Source organism: Cherax quadricarinatus, unplaced genomic scaffold (genome assembly GCF_038502225.1).
Source record: "Cherax quadricarinatus isolate ZL_2023a unplaced genomic scaffold, ASM3850222v1 Contig3270, whole genome shotgun sequence".
NCBI lineage: Eukaryota > Metazoa > Arthropoda > Malacostraca > Decapoda > Parastacidae > Cherax > Cherax quadricarinatus.
Genome location: NW_027198296.1, coordinates 32,422 through 46,643, shown reverse-complemented (window position 1 = coordinate 46,643; position 14,222 = coordinate 32,422). Strand labels below are relative to the sequence as shown.

The following is a 14,222-nucleotide window of genomic DNA, read 5'->3' as shown; positions in this document are numbered from 1 at the left end:
TTGTACTCATTCGATAGAAAAAATTGAGTTCTAGTGAAATATTTATGATTTTTGTCAACTAGTAAACTGTAATTGGCTGAAAATAGGGCTCAAAGTGGGGAAAATCGCCGATGCATAAACGTCGTCGAGACCGCTAACTTCATGAGAGCATAATTCCGTAAGTTTTCCATCAAATTTCATACTTTTGGTGTCATTATGATCGGGAAAAAGATTCTCTATCTTTTCATAAAAATAATTTTTTTTTTTTTTTTGAAATTTGGCCTGAGAGGACCTGTCGACCCTCAAAGGGTTAATCCTCAGTAAAGGTAAGTGTCATTATATGAATTATTAATGTATTTATTATGTGTAGGAAAATGTATACAGTGGACCCCCGCCTTATGATCAGCTCCCAACTCGAACAATTATGGAAGTGTATTTTTGTAAGCGCTTTTGTACGTATATTTTTGGGGGTCTGAAACGGATTAATCTAATTTACAATATTCCTTGTTAGGTAAGACACATATGCAACAGTTAGGTAACTTTATTATGCTTCTATCAACTTTTCTGTACTTGACTGAAGAAGCCTACTGTGTAGGCGATACGTTTCATAATAAAGTTACCTAACTGTTGCATATGTGTCTTACCTAACAACCTGTCGGTATTTTATACCATTTTAATGTACAATATTCCTTATGGGAACAAATTCGTTCGGTAATGGCACCCGAACAGACTTCTGGAATGAATTAATATCGTAAGTCGGGGGTCCACTGTATTTCACGTGCAAAAAAAAAATTAATACTTTTGGGTGTCTGGAACAGATTAATTGGATTTCCCTTATTTCTTATGGGGAAAATTAATTCGGATAACGATAAAATTAGTTAAGGACAAGCTCTCTGGAATGGATTAATATCGTTAACTGAGGGTCCACTGTATTATTATTATTATTATTATTATTATTATTATTATTATTATTATTGTTATTATTACAATATAAATAATTTGTAGTTTTTATTCACACAAAAAATAGAAGATATACTGTTATGGTGACTACTGCATTATTGTAATAATTGTATAAATAATGTCAACCCATTCATGACTCCATATTGGAATGGACAGTGAAGACATTTGTTTATTCTTGAACATAGAGAAAGAATCGAACATTTCTGCTACTTCGAGCTCAATTTCAAGGTACTTTTCATCATGAAACCAATCAAAATCATATCTATTTCTGTAATATATCTTCTATTCTATCAAATGAGACAAAAAAACGAGAGTACAACATAACCATACAAAAATTTCGCTAAGGGGCGGCTAATGACTGAAAAGTGAACTCCATTATTTATGGTTTGATTTCTTTCATTTTTGGTGTACGTTAAGAAGCATCTTTCCATCATACATTGCCCAAGTTTCAATAAGATAGTCCAACAAACAAATGAGATTCAGTTCTCTAGATCAAGGGCAAGAGCCCCTCACCAGCATCAAGGAACCTCTCCTGATGCTCAGTTGCTTATGGAAATTTCGCTTGTGTATGGAAGCAAATAATTGACCAAGCGACTTCGTATTTGGAAAATCTTGCAAGTGAATGTGCTAACAAGTGGAAGTTTCACTATATTCCTCTCCACTGTTATTACTCACATCACTCCAATCACTATCTAATTCAAGGGTGAAGAATTGTTGATGTCTACTTTATTATGCTGCAAGACCAGAGGTGGACAGCAAGCAGTGCTGTTGGGTTGAAATGGTACTTCTTTCATTCCTGGTCATACCACCAGTGCTGCCCCTTTCTAAACCAACAAATGATCCTCCATTATTACCCTCAATGTCACTGGTGTTTGGATTGGACAGTATTTCCAGGATTTCACCGCGAGAAAGTGTGGTACATTGGCCAGTCATTGTAAGCTTATATGTTTTCTTGGTGATATTACCCACTGTTTGGTGGGATACGGCCGGTGTGTTGAAAGAAAGAATTATCCACTGTACTCGTGCATACTCATGGCAGCATGTGGTAAATTTGAGGTGTAGGAAAATTGCGCATATTGGTACATCAGGCACAGTGACATCACTTGCTTAATGGTATGTTGTACATAGTTAAAAAATTAAACCTCCAGTACCATAATAATCTTGTTTGTAGTTCAAGGTAAATTAAGAGTTATTATCCTTTCCTTTAAGTTTTATGTTTCTAAGATTATTATTATTTACAGGTAACTAGTAATCTTGCAGCATAAGATGTACTCACAGATTTGAGCTGTAGGGACATGCTGGCTTAGGAGTAGTCAACTCAGAAGACCTTTGCTAGAGGCAGTCGCCATATGTTATGTAAGTTTGCTCCAAGGTTGTGCATGAGAGACAATGGTTCTTTTGGTCATTCATCCATTTTTCTCAGAAATAAGATGTATTTTGAAGTTGTGGGGTTAATATTACAAGCTTAATTATTCTTTGAAGGCAGTAACAACCTCATATCAAAAGATGCCCTCACTGTATTACTCCCCACCTAGTCATCTAATACAGGTTGACCATCACTAATCTGGCATCATCGGAACCTGTAGGGTGCTGGATTAATGATTTTGTCAGATAACAGAGTAATTAGGTTAGCATACACTTAACCCAATGGCAATATTTATGCATCAGCGATTTCGCCCACTTTATGCCCTATTTTTTGTCCATTCCATTGTTCCAGTCGACCAAACTCATAGCTATTTCGCTAGTATTCCTTCTATTCTGTTGATGTAGTACAAGGAACCGCCCATTTACCTATTTCAACTAACCAATAAAGTGGCCAGAAATCGGTAATTTGACCGATTTCACACAAATTTTAAGAAATTCCATTTTCAAAATTGGGTCCAGAATAAACAGTGCAGACATCCCTGGCACTAAAATAACATTTTCTCTGTTCATTAGTCACCTCTCCACACCCCTCTTATATTATGCTTAGTTTCCATTTTGAATTTTTATTCACGAAAAATAGAAGATTTACCGTTATTCAGACTACTGCAGTATTCTAATAATTGTATAAATAATTGTATAAATAATGTTAGACCGGCCAGTTGGACACATATTGGACGGCAACATGATTTATTTACTCTCGAACATCGGCAAAAATTGAACATTTCCGCTACTTTGAGCTTAATTTCAAGGTACTTTCAGTTCTGAAACCAATCAAGATCATCTCCATTTCTATAATATATCTTCCAATAATATAACCATAAAATTCATACGAAAATACACCACAAAATCGATGTCTTACACCAAGAACTCAGTTGCAGTTTTTTTCTCATGCACTGTGTGCTGCTCGATTTTTTTTATATAGTGCACATTTACCACACAGAACTATTCTTTTATATGTAGGCACAAATTTAGTGGTTACAGCTTATCTGAGTGAGCTGAGCTAATGGCATCATACTACAGGACCAACAGTAGCTTCAAACCCACCTTATCTTTTATGGACAATGTACGGTGTTTGTGCTTTGCACAATGAGAAGCATTTCCTATATTTGTTGGAATCATGGCTAGAGCTAAAAGTGAGCAGGTTATAACAATAAATGGAGAAAAACAAATTTGAATGACTCATGCAGAAAGTAGCACCACCAAACAGTAGGAGCAGGTTGGTGCAGCGACCCTGGAAATTTAAAATTAGGCTAGCTGAAATTAGTGCTGGATTACTGATGGAACCAGATTAATGATGGCTGACCTGTACCCTCACCATAACAGTGAGAAAGAAGGTAGATAGCATATGTATAGGGTGTTTTATCAGATTCTTTATTGGAGAGAGATGTGAGATGCCTTGCATGGGCCAGTAGACCTGCTGCAATGTTCCTCCATTCTTTTGACCTTATGTTTGTATGAGAGAGGAAGGCAGTCCTGCCAGTGTTCAGATGCACTCAAAAGTATCCTAGGACAATGAAAATACAGTTTTCTTTTTTTTTAGTGCAGTATTGAGTGTCAGAAATGGGCAATACAATTAAACAAATATATTTTCTCTCTTAATGTATTTGTTTTTGTGTGTATGAAATAAAATGAGGTTGTGGCTGATCAACTCAGTATTGTTTATTGACAGATTCTCAAACTCTAGAGTATTCATATATACTCTGAATAACATAGTGTCACAACATTTCTGTCCCATTCTGTTTTAAAAACTTACCTCATTATCTTTCCTTCTCAATTGATCCCTCTCTTCTCACCTCTCCCTACTCCCTTCCCGCTGCTCTTTACCCCTCCCTCCTGTTCTCTCCCTATACCCTTAAACAAATAATACTAGAAAGAAGAATTGCAAAGAAAAATAGTGACAATACGATAATCTTCCCATTTTCTGACCTTTTTGTAAGTCTGGTACACCATCTCTATCAACCAGGCCAGGTTATATTTACTCTGTTAAATTTTATGTATTATATGGAACTGATTTTGGAATAAGTGTAAACCTATAATTTTATGGTACGAATGGAGGAAAAAACAGTCTTTGTATATTCTGAGCCGTGTGTTATTCTGCACTCACTGCTGCTTCCTCCACAGGCTGGTGTACCATGTACAACACATCACACCATCACAGTTCAGGGGACACAGTGCTCTAGCTGGAGGACTACTTGTATTAAGAAATATCTCTGAAATTCCCACTTCTGAATGTCATAGTAACCCAGAAACCCTGACCAGCATTTGAAGAAAATATAGGTAAGTAAGCATAAAGATAATCGGAAAATTAGTAAAATGTAATTGTAAGTTGTAAATGAACCAACCTAGACAAAAAAAAATTCTGTCAATTTTTTATTATATGATACTTAACTAAAAATCAGTTAACCCTTTCACTGGTAATCAAGTAGAACTACTTAATTGATACCAGAGTCCCTGACATAGTTCTACATGTCATAAGCTCAGCTCACTCAGATAAGCTGTGAGTGGTAAATTTTGGCCTAGGTATGAGAGAATGGGTCTGTGTGGTGAGTGTGCAAAGTATAAAAAAAATCCTGCTCTACACAGTGCATGATAGGAGAAGCAAAACTCTGACCATGTGTTTGGTTGAAAATAGCTAATTTTAGGGGTTTTCTTGGATGGTTTTTATGACTTTAGTAGCTGGTTCTTTGTATCAATTGATGGATTGAAAGACATACTACTAAAATAGTGATTGGTTGATTGATTTCAAGACCCAAAGTAGCTTGAAATTAAGATCAAAATAGCAGAAATATTTGATTTTTGCCAATTTTCCTGAGGATGTGTAAAGCCCCTCTACACCCCACAATTCTTTTATAGGTTTTAATAGGTCTGGTTAAATCATTGGGACACTTTAAACCATACCTAATCATTCCTGGTTATATTTTATTATCCAAGAAATATAATTAATCCAAATTGGAAGGCAAGTGCAATATAGGAGAGGCCTGGGGATGTGATTATTGAAAGGAGGAAATGTTGTTATAGTGTCAGGAATGTCTACATTGTTTACTTTGGATTCTATTTTTAAATTGGTAATTTTTAAATGTCTAAAATTGGTCAAATTACTGAATTCTGTGCCTTTCTAGGATAGTTGAAATAACAGACTGGGTGGTTTCTTGTGTTCGATTGATATAATGGAAGACACAATACCAAATTAGCTTAAGAATTTGGTCAAATGGAACAACGTAAATGGTTTAACCCTTTTGGTGCTGGTCCCATTATATCATGGCTTTGAAGCCAGTGTCGGTCCTGTAGTATGATGCCATGAGCTCAGCTAATTCAAATAAGCTGTGAGGGATAAATCTGGGCTTAGACATGAGAGAATGGGTCTGTGCAGTAAGTGTGCACCGCATAAAAAATCCTGCAGCACGCAGTGCATAATGAGACAAAATGTGACCGTGTTTTCAGGTTAAAACAGTGACTGCAGTGTATTTTTTGATGTTTTGTTATGGTTGTATTCTCAGTTTCTTCATCTCATTTGATAGAATGGAAGATGTGTTACAGAAATAGAGATGATTTTAACTGGTTTCAGGACTGGAAGTAACTAAGTTGAGCTAAGAGTAGCGGAAATGTTCAATTTTTCCCAATATTCCATAGTAAATAGATCACATGACTTGTCCAGTACACATCCAATTGGTAGTTCTAATATGTGTTTACAAGTGCACTAACATTATTTATAAAATTACAATAATGCATAAGAGTATATCTTCTATTCTTTGTGTGAATAAAAATACAAAATGGAATTCACTACTGAACAGAGAAAATGTTATTTTAGTGCCACTGATGCCTGTGTTGTTTATTCTGGACCCTATTTCGAAATATGTATATTTTGAAATTTGTGTGAAGTTGGCCAAATACTAATTTCTGATCACTTTATTACGTAGTTGAAATAGTTGATTGGGCAGTTTTTTCTGCTCAGTTGATAAAATGGAAGTCATACTAGCTAAATAGCTAAGAATTTGGTGCACTGCAACAACGTAATTGGCCTAAAATAGGACTCAAAGTGGACAGAATTGCGTATGCGTAAATACCGCTGACACAGCAAAGTTGGTGAAAGCATAATTTCATAAGTTTTCCATCAGAATTAGTACTTTTTTTTATTACCTTCAGAAAAAGATTCTCTATCATTTCCTAAGAAAAAAATTTTTTTTTTTTTAATTTTTGGACACTGCAGACACTTCAGATCAGGGATCTGGACACTTAAAAGATTAAGCTGAGCCATTATCCAGTCCAAAGCCCTAAGTCTCTTCAATTCTTTGAGAGCTGAGAGAGGTTAGGAAGCTGCTGAAGATTAATTCAAAGTTAGGAGAGGCTGGTCTCATATTCTACTGGCTTCCTACAATAAATTCTACTCGCCTCTCATACATTAAGTACAAAAATACATATACTTTAAGGTAAGTACAGCCTCTCCTCACTTAACGATGGAGTTCCGTTCATAAGAGCACATTGTTAAATGAATTTGTTGCTAAGTGAGGAGCATACTACAATGGTAGTGGGTTTGTGCCAACCATCTTTGATATTATTTTAATGTCACCCTTGCACCATTTATAACATTTCTGGTATATTTTTTAAATGTTGAGGGGGACTACTTCCTGGTGAAAGCAGGTCTTAGACAGGGATGTGTAATGTCACCATGGTTGTTTAATATATTTATAGATGGGGTTGTAAGATAAGTAAATGCTAGGGTGTTCGGGAGAGGGGTAGGGTTAAATTATGGGGAATTAAATACAAAATGGGAAGTGACACAGTTACTTTTTGCTGATGATACTGTGCTTATGGGAGGTTCTAAAGAATAATTGCAAAGGTTAGTGGACGAATTTAGGAGTGTGTGTAAAGGTAGAAAGTTAAAAGTGAACATAGAAAAGAGTAAGGTGATGAGAGTATCAAATGATTTAGATAAAGAAAAATTGGATATCAAATTGGGGAGGAGGAGTATGGAAGAAGTGAATGTTTTCAGATATTTGGGAGTTGACGTGTCAGTGGATGGATTTATGAAGGATGAGGTTAATCATAGAATTGATGAAGGAAAAAAGGTGAGTAGTGCATTGAGGTATATGTGGAGGCAAAAAATGTTATCTATGGAGGCAAAGAAGGGAATGTATGAAAGTATAGTAGTACCAACACTCTTATATGGGTGTGAGGCTTGGGTTGTAAATGCTGCAGCGAGGAGGCAGTTGGAGGCAGTGGAGATGTCCTGTCTAAGGGCAATGTGTGGTGTAAATATTATGCAGAAAATTCGAAGTGTGGAAATTAGGAGAAGGTGTGGAGTTAATAAAAGCATTAGTCAGAGGGCTGAAGGTTTGTTGAGGTGGTTTGGTCATTTAGAGAGAATGGATCAAAGTAGAATGACATAGAGAGCGTATAAATCTGTAGGGAAACGAAGGCGGGGTAGGGGGTCGTCCTCAAAAAGGTTGGAGGGAGGGGGTAAAGGAGGTGTTGTGGGCGAGGGGTTTGGACTTCCAGCAAGCATGCATGAGCGTGTTAGATAGGAGTGATTGGAGACAAATGGTATTTGGGACCTGACGATCTGTTGGAGTGTGAGCAGGGTAATATTTAGTGAAGGGATTCAGGGAAACCAGTTATTTTATATAACCGGACTCGAGTCCTGGAAATGGGAAGTACAATGCCTGCACTTTAAAGGAGGGGTTTGGGATATTGGCAGTTTGGAGGGATATATTGTGTATTTTTGATACATATATACTTCTAAGCTGTTGTATTCTGGGCACCTCTGCAAAAACAGTGATTATGTGTGAGTGAGGTGAAAGTGTTGAATGATGTTGAAGGTATTTTCTTTTTGGGGATTTTCTTTTTTTTTTGGGTCACCCTGCCTCGGTGGGAGACGGCCGACTTGTTGACAAAAAAAAAAAAAAATTTAAATGCTGATAGTGGAAATCAGCTCTAATATACAGTGGACCCTCTGTTAATGCCTGGATCGGATAGCACCAAAATCGGATAATGCCTTGCTTTGGTGTGAAAAAATTGGCTCGGATAACACCTAATCACTCGGTTAGGAGCTTTCCTTCCAAATGTGTCCGCACGGCGCCCTGAGCGGGCCCAGCCAGTCACCCTGTGTACCAGCCATTGTGTCATTGTTTACAAGCCACTGAGGATGGTTCCACGCTTACATGCAATGTATTTTGTATTATTCCATTGTTTTTAGTGCTAAATAAGCCAACTTGGGGCCAAAGAAAGTTTCTAGAGCTATCCCTGTGATGAAGAAGAAAAGAAACAATAAAATTCAAGAAAAAACTTGTAGCAAAGTACCGAAGTGGAGGAGGAAGAGAGAGGGGTGAATGTGCTTTCTACAGTGATTCAGTGATTCTGCGATATGTATGATACTAAAGCAGCAGGTATCGATAAAGGCTATAGTGCCAGCCAGTGATAAAGTGCAGAGTTAACGGTATAGCAAGTAAGTTAAACTAGTCAGCGATAGAAAAACGACATGAAAGTAACTCTCCAATGTTGTTGAATGTGTATCGGGCCGCTGAACGTACACCGGCCTGCTACATATCTTCCACCTCTCTAAACCTCTGCCAGCATCTCCTCCATCAAACTAATTAAACTAACATCTCCTCCAAGGTAAGTGTAAATATAAAAGGACCTCAATAGAGATACTTAAGTCACTCTGACTTTTTTGGGTTATCCTAGGTACTTTACACATATGCTGCTGTGTATGATAATCTATGATAATTGTATTTGTGTATACCTGAATAAACTTAATTATTTATAAATTAAAATGTAAATCTTTCTTATTTATAAATAAAAATGTAAATATTTCTTATTTGTAAATTACGTTCATATATTGTTTGTGGATAGTGGTGGTGGTGGCAGAAGCCTGTACGGCTTCTCTCAGTGGCCATTATAAACCCAACAACAACACTTCCATCACTTATCTTCACATACATTATGACATATTTTATTAATTCTAGAGTATATATCATGTTTCTATGTTCTTTCTTCTCTTTCAACACACCGGCCGTATCCCACCGAGGCGGGGTGGCCCAAAAGGAAAAACGAAAGTTTCTCCTTTTACATTTAGTAATATATACAGGAGAAGAGGTTACTAGCCCCTTGCTCCCGGCATTTTAGTTGCCTCTTACAACACGCATGGCTTACGGAGGAAGAATTCTGTTCCACTTCCCCATGGAGATAAGAGGAAATAAACAAGAATAAGAACTAGAAAGAAAATAGAAGAAAACCCAGAGGGGTGTGTATATATGTGCTTGTACATGTATGTGTAGTGTGACCTAAGTGTAAGTAGAAGTAGCAAGACGTACCTGAAATCTTGCATGTTCATGAGACAGAAAAAAGGACACCAGCAATCCTACCATCATGTAAAACAATTACAGGCTTTCGTTTTACACTCACTTGGCAGGACGGTAGTACCTCCCTGGGCGGTTGCTGTCTACCAACCTACTACCTATATGTTTCTATGTTATTAGTATTATTTATTATGTCGTATTAGATGAATTGTGATAGATAAGCTGTAGAGTTGAAAATTAATTCAGTTAAAGGCTAAATCGGTTAAAGGCTAGCTCTCTGGAACGGATTAAAGGCGTTAACCGAGGGTCTACTGTACATTATTCAGGTATGCAAACTGGCAGAGAGTCCATCATAAGTCCGAGTTGTCGGTAAACGAGTCCATCGGTAAGTGAGGAGAGACTGTAATGAGTAGACTGTATATGCATTTTACTTTTTTATTGTTTTCTTAGTCCTAATTCTATTGCTGACTTAATTTTTTTTTTTATTATCACACCGGCCGATTCCCACCAAGGCAGGGTGGCCCGAAAAAGAAAAACTTTCACCATCATTCACTCCATCACTGTCTTGCCAGAAGGGTGCTTTACACTACAGTTTTTAAACTGCAACATTAACACCCCTCCTTCAGAGTGCAGGCACTGTACTTCCCATCTCCAGAACTCAAGTCCGGCCTGCCGGTTTCCCTGAATCCCTTCATAAATGTTACTTTGCTCACACTCCAACAGCACGTCAAGTATTAAAAACCATTTGTCTCCATTCACTCCTATCAAACACGCTCACGCATGCCTGCTGGAAGTCCAAGCCCCTCGCACACAAAACCTCCTTTACCCCCTCCCTCCAACCCTTCCTAGGCCGACCCCTACCCCGCCTTCCTTCCACTACAGACTGATACACTCTTGAAGTCATTCTGTTTCGCTCCATTCTCTCTACATGTCCGAACCACCTCAACAACCCTTCCTCAGCCCTCTGGACAACAGTTTTGGTAATCCCGCACCTCCTCCTAACTTCCAAACTACTAATTCTCTGCATTATATTCACACCACACATTGCCCTCAGACATGACATCTCCACTGCCTCCAGCCTTCTCCTCGCTGCAACATTCATCACCCACGCTTCACACCCATATAAGAGCGTTGGTAAAACTATACTCTCATACATTCCCCTCTTTGCCTCCAAGGACAAAGTTCTTTGTCTCCACAGACTCCTAAGTGCACCACTCACTCTTTTTCCCTCATCAATTCTATGATTCACCTCATCTGACTTAATATAGTGTAAAAATGTTATCAGCCATTTATACAGGTCTCCCTCAACATTCGCGAGGGTTAGGGGATCAAGAGCCTCGCGAATGTTGAAAAACCGTGAATGTTTGGTGCCCCAATATATTGTAGGGAAATATATTACAATACTGCTTCCTTAACTTGTTGAACCATGAATAATCATAAAATACATGAAAACGTCGTGAATTGTACTAAATATATACATGTTATGCTTTAATAACGTATGTTATTTAATAACATGTATGTTAAAAACATGTATGTTATTAAATACCACAGACTCCACCACTACCTCCACCAATGCCTCCACCACTGTGAGTCCCTACTACCCTCCCTCCGACCCCCACAACTGGCAGCCAGCCCTCCCACCACTCAGTGTGGTAAGTGTTTTGTTTGTTCATTATTTGCTATTAAACTACAGAATAAATAATGTAAACCCATTCATGACTGCATATTGGAATGGCTATTAGGAAAGGTATTAGACGGTGACATCATGTGTTTACTCTTGAACACAGCAAGAATCGAACATTTCTGCTATTGCTAATAATAACAATAGTAATAATAATAATAATAATAATAATAATAATAATAATAATAATAATAATAATAATAATAATAATAATAATAATAATAATAATAATAATAATAATACAATATAATTGAAGAAGGAAATTGTACAAAAATACGAGGGAGTGGTTGACACGTCGTCAGTGTGACTTTGTTTATGCTGGAGTGAACATTAGTCTCCCTGCTCTTCCAAACATTTCACAATAATTCAGCAGTTGAGGCAGTGGTATTTAATAACATATATGTTATAAATAATAATAGTACATGTTATTATTAATAATATGTATTATTATTAACATGTATGTATATAATAACATATATGTTATGAATAATAATAGTACATATTATTAATAACATGTATTATTATTAACATGTATGTTATTAAATACCACTGCCTCAATCACTGCCTCTACCACTCTAGTCACACTCAGTCTACAAGCACCAAACACAATGAATTACTGTGAAATGTTTGGAAGAGCAGGGAGACTAATGTTCACTCCAGCATAAACAAAGTCACACTGACGATGTGTCAACCACTCCCTCGTATTTTTGTACAATTTCCTTCTTCAATTATATCATATTTATTATTATTATTATTATTATTATTATTATTATTATTATTATTATTATTATTATTACTATTGTTATTATTAGCTGCAGCAGAAATGTTTAATTCTTTGCAGTGTTCAAGAGTAAACACATGATGTCACTGTCTAATACCTGTCCGAATAGCCATTCCAATATGCAGTCATAAATAGGTTTACATTATTTATACTGTAGTTTAATAGCAAATAATGAACAAACAAAACACTCACCACACTGAGTGGTGGGAGGGCTGGCTGCCAGTTGCGGGGGTCGGAGGGAGGGTAGTAGGGACTCGCAGGTGGCGGGAAACTTAAATATGATTTGGCGGCTGGGAATTTGGTGGCTGGGAATTTGGCGGTTGTAATTCACGAATGTGTGAAGCCCGTGAAAGTTGAAAACGTGAATGTTGAGGGAGACCTGTATACATTTAAAAATAAAAAAGGTGATTCGCTTTACGATGATTTTCACTTTATGGCAGTAGCCTGGACCCTAATCTGCTGTATAAGTGGGGCCCTACTGTAACACAATTGCAAACAAACCACGCAATACTTTGGATTTGAACCCATGGTGTGAGTAGTAAAACTGCAGCTCAATGCATAAGGCACTGGGCCAGCTGGCACTACAATAAGATTTATCCACCTAGGTATATTTATACACCATAGGGAGGTTAGCATGGATCCCACTGTGACCACAAATGCCACTGGAGGAAGATTCATCAGTAAAAAATTGCTTATGTGGTCACAGTGGGGTGCATGCTAACCTCCCTATAGTGTATAGAAATATGTACTTAGTTGATGAATCTTACTGGCCCATTGGCTTATGCATTGGACTGGAGTGTTGTGACTCACTCACTCATGGGTTCACACCCAACCTGTTCATGGTTTGTGCATAGAATTATTTAGGTTTTGTTATATCCTTAGTGTTTTTTGTTCCTTTTGCACATCCTGTGTCCAATGTGAGTATTTTAGTGTCTGGTCTATTTTGGTATTCTCTCATTACTGATGATCTTTCCTTTATTGGGACATATGCTCCTTTTTAAGAAATTCCATAACTCTTTCCATAACTGTACATTGTTCTACATTTTTGTGTAACATCTTATCTCTTTGTAAGATTTCTCTGCAGAATATATTTTAAATAGAATTTTTATGCTTCTGTGTTCAGCTTTTCTATTCACTTGTGTGGGTTTAGGGTGCTCATAACTATTTTCCAGGGTATATATATCAGATATTTCTTTGCGTATTTGGCCTCTAATCATATTTGTTTTTAATCTTTTGTCTACTACTAACACAAAAAGGTTTTGGTTCTGAATGATAAGAAAACTGGAGACAGAAAGCAGTATGTAAGTTTTGATAAAGTTCACACATAACGAGAACATTACACAGTCAAGACTTGCTTTGTGAAGAGTCTGTTGTTTTACTCACCTTTTTGCAACTTGCCTCTTGTTCCATACTGTTTACTGTATTTGTATATTTTTGAACCTTGTCTTTTACATTGTTTTTCCATTCTTTCCAGGAGAGTGCCACCTCACCCCATGACATGTGCATATATCTGCACTACTTTACAGATAAGTACCTCCCTACCACATGACATGCTAGCACCTCCCTACCAAATGACATGCTAGTACCTACCCACCATATGACATGCTAGTACCTCTCACACCATATGACATGCTAGTACCTCTCCCACCATATGACATGCAAGTACCTCCCCACATGACATACTAGTACCTCCCCACCACAGGACATGCTAGTACCTCCTGCACCACATGACAAGTATACTCATCCTCACCAAGTGACAGGCAAGTACATCCAAGTTCTATACTAAAGGAAGGTAACCAGCTAATGACTCTACTTTATTTGAAATTTATTAAAGTGATCATTGAGAGCACATAATAAACTTTAAATATAAAAATAATAATAACTGTTTCCTCAGACTTGAACTAAAAATCTTAATGTTAGACAAAAGGAGTTCATAAGGAAAACAAAAGACTTACTGTTATTCTTTGTTCTTAATTATAAATGTACTCTATATTGGTAGCACATGTGAGTGAGGTAAAAGTGGGAGTATTGGAGTTTTGAGATTAAACAATCATCATTAATAATTCATATGAAAGTTCTTATATTAGAAGAGCAGCCACAA

At 37.0% G+C, this 14,222-nt stretch overlaps 1 long non-coding RNA gene across 1 annotated transcript; it reads left to right on the top strand.

Moving 5' to 3' along the window:
- Window positions 1-2,169: 2,169 nt before the first annotated feature.
- Window positions 2,170-13,755, top strand: LOC128689831 (uncharacterized). The gene is made up of 3 exons (XR_008407228.2): window positions 2,170-2,295; window positions 4,486-4,641; window positions 13,596-13,755. It is a non-coding gene; the product is annotated as an uncharacterized lncRNA (long non-coding RNA).
- The last annotated feature ends 467 nt before the right edge of the window (window positions 13,756-14,222 follow it).